Consider the following 3681-nt stretch of genomic DNA (forward strand, 5'->3'; position numbering starts at 1 on the left):
CTTTCAAAGAAGCAGTCTTCTGGAGGTGTAGGTAAATAAACAGACAATGTCCCATAAATGGCAATGAAATGTTACCATTTTTTGGGATATACAGTATCTTAATTAATATTTTCTCTTAATCAAAAACAATGCAATTCTGTGAGAATAGGATCCTCAAAGTACCATATTTTTTTGGGACCATAAGGCACACCGGATTATAAGGCGCACTGAATATTGTTCCCAAGTGTGTAATATCACTCTGCTTTCACTGCTCTGTTTCTAACATAAGGCAAAAATAAATGTAACTTTTATATTGAAATAACCTAATAGGTTTATTGTTGCTATCACGTACTGCGGGTGCGGCCTGCCTAAAGGCTCCCACAGGTGCAGAGTACGCCTCGAGTATGGGCGGACCTCCATGGAGTGAACTACGCCCGAGTATGTGGGGGCCTTTACATGAATGCACATTTAGTTTTAACATTACAGTCAGGCAGTCTTGTAGACAGCTCAGTGGTCTGATCAGGTAGTGACACAGTGTACTGTAATGCTCCGAATATCCATTGAGTGGAGTGACTTTGTTGCTTACCAAAGTCATAACAGATTTTTGAGTGTTTTGTACCACATATAATTGGTCAGTAAGCACAGTTGTGGTCATATGTAAGGTGCTCTGGATTATAAGGCGCACCATCAATTTTTGAGAAAATTTAAGGATTTTAAGTGCGCCTTACAGTCCGATGCTCAGCATCTGATACATCTAATACACTACAGATCATTTGCAGTCTGTTTAAAAATATTTAGTTTTTGATTCAAATTTAAATACAAGTCAGGTTTCTACTTAGCTAAACTGAAAGAATCTGATCCTAACAGATTGTCTAATATCAAAGGTGTGTTTTTAATTGTCTACCAATCCCATAAGCTTTAAAACATCAGTAGCACTGTTTATTTTTGTTTTTTTGTTTTTTGAAAATTAGGAAAGCCATTTCTACCAGAAAAGAACCCAGGCTGTTTGATGTATATCCAACAGCTACAACCATGGGAAACTGTAGTCTTTGCTCTGCAGCATAGAGGTGGACTTACAATGATTTAGAATATTATAAATGCAGAAATTGTTTAATGATTGTGTTTATACAGTAGATGGCACTATGATGACTACAATACTGGATGATTGAGTCATGAGATGAGAAGAAGCTTGGGAATAGAGTAATGTGAGGTCAACACTCCAAAATGCATTGTGAAAGATGGCAACAGTCCAAAGCACATCAGCAAAATTGCTCAAGAGTTCCTAAAGAATGAAAATATATAAAAACTATGATTTGGCCAAGTGTATCGCCTAATGTAAAACTAACAAAAAAAGAAACAAGGGTGCAAACTGTCCCCTGCAGCAAAGAACAGCTGAAATCACTCTGCATAAAGTTTATAAAAGGCTTGCTTCTCCAGGAGAAGGAAATCTTAGTCTTAGAAAGTATTTGAAAACGGACTTTCATTGCAAATTTAAGACACTTCTGGTTGAGAGGTTTGTGCTTTTCATATGACCGGATAGATTAGAAAAGTGATCAGAGGGAAGACCCAGTAGTTCTCAAATGCAAATAGTCCAGTTCAGATTTAAACAGTATAGATCATATGAGTTTTATTTTGCTTTACTGTGTTCTGGATGGCAAGTCAATGAGGGAGACGATGCATAGAAGATGGAATTTAGTCGCTCTAGCAAGAGGTCTGCCTTGGAGTCTCTTCTTTAATGGGAAGTATCTGGAGGACCCAGAGGGCATTCTGATCTTGCTGTTGGTCAACGTCTTGCTCTATGTATACTTATACTGATAATGTTATGTCTCAAAGGAAACGTTTGATACCATCAGCCCTGAACTGTCCCACCTGTCGCATCTGGTAACAGTATGTCTGTCAGATTGAATACCAAGGTGTCTTTTTTTGATTGCCACTTAACTGGGCCGACAGAACCTGAAGCAATATTGCATTTGTAATGAATTCTGGTTCTGTGCAGAGACAAAAGCAAAAAAAAATCTCCCCTGACTTCATGCTTTAGAGACCCTCCTTTAGCATCAGCAAACATTTTATTATAATAATCATCATTTTTTATTGTCATTGCATAATCCATAAGATTTTGTCCTCTGCAGTGGGCTGCCACTGTGCCTTGCTCAAAGACCCAGCATGTCAGTCCATGAGGCCGAACCAGGAACCATGAAGCTTCTCCAGGACGTAAGCACCGTGCTCATTAACCGTTAGGCCACCACTTCCACTTAGCGGTCAAAACAGGTTTTAACTGAAACTCATCATAATTTTGCTTTTAGATCAATAACAAGAGGATCTGGAAACTCCCCTTTATAAGAAACTACAACCTGGAAGGTATTAAATGCAAGTTAGTGGAACTGATTATATCTGAAACCAGAATTTATATATACTAACCTTTTGATCTCGTATATCACAAGGCTACCAACCGTCACATGGTCTAATTAACGATGCTGAGAAATGATTGACATTTTGGAATCCTCTGCAATGGCCCCGGTCTGAATAAGATAAATCATGGAAGTTAATACTCCCTTTGCTTTGCTTTGGTTTGAACGAGCCCTTCTACTTCCAACATCGTCTCCCCAGATGCATAATCAGCTGTCAAACCTAACTTATTTACCTAAGGCTTTTTAACCACTTGGGATAGGGTGAGGTGTAATTCAAAAGGCACCGAACTACAAAAAACCTGCTCCGAGACCGATTTTTTTCCGAGCGTCTGGATTTCTTCTCTGCGCTGACACTGATTGACGTTGCGAGCGTGATGTGTGCATGGTGGACCGCGCGGCTACGTGCCTGTTGCCAGGGCTTAAAGCCTTAAATTTGCAGCCCCCAGAGCGCGCACACACACACACACACACACAATATATATATCCACATGGACCCCTACACCTGTTTGTCCACTTCTGCTCACACCCACATGCAGACCAAAGGGAGCGGAGGAGAAAAGAAAGAGACCAAAGAAAAAACACAAATGACCTGCACACGTCATAATGAGAGCGGGCCGGGTGTCTGGCATTTACCTCAAACCATTTCTTTTCCCCCCGCTGCTCTCTCTGGAGGGCTTTAAGTCCACCGCCCGTTAACGGTTGAAGTGTGGATTTCCTGTCAAGTAAGGGTTAGAGCCCAACAAAAGTCCCCTACTCTGGTACCTAAACAGGATCATTTACAGCTGCCCCATTTAAACACACACACTTCGTGTCTTACAATGTCCCAAATGGGATGTATACGGAGTCTGTGGTGCTCAATGTTGTCTTTGTAGTGAGCATATTGAGCCTTTATGGTACTGTATGGTGCTTCCAGTATCAATGTAATATCCCTGTAATAAAGGTATTGTAAATTTCGGTGATGCAGTGGACTTAATCCAGTTGTATTTTAAGCTGTATCTTGTAAAATAGCTTTATAAGGTCAGCCTCAAATGTTCCACTGGAATATGCCATGAACAGACTCTCGGTACTGCTCCCCCCGTATCTGTTTATCCTTTGAAGACTGTTCAACGAGCAGGACAAATATTCCCTCAGTCTCTGACATATTTTTCACCCCTGTTAAAATTGGACTTTCATGAGAGCCTTCAGCTGTTTTTGTAGCAGTGTATCAACAAATTGGGTCTGGATGATATGGCCTCATGTTGTTTTATCTTTGATAGGTATGAAAGTTGACAATCAGAGCAATGTCTGGACAGAT

At 40.4% G+C, this 3681-nt stretch overlaps 1 long non-coding RNA gene across 1 annotated transcript; it reads left to right on the plus strand.

The window, feature by feature from the left end:
* The first annotated feature begins 1031 nt into the window (after positions 1 to 1031).
* LOC118566617 lies at positions 1032 to 2339 on the plus strand. The gene is made up of 3 exons (XR_004933152.1): positions 1032 to 1866; positions 2109 to 2190; positions 2283 to 2339. It is a non-coding gene; the product is annotated as an uncharacterized LOC118566617 (long non-coding RNA).
* Positions 2340 to 3681: the final 1342 nt, after the last annotated feature.

This window comes from Fundulus heteroclitus, chromosome 17, assembly GCF_011125445.2.
Source record: "Fundulus heteroclitus isolate FHET01 chromosome 17, MU-UCD_Fhet_4.1, whole genome shotgun sequence".
Lineage (NCBI taxonomy): Eukaryota > Metazoa > Chordata > Actinopteri > Cyprinodontiformes > Fundulidae > Fundulus > Fundulus heteroclitus.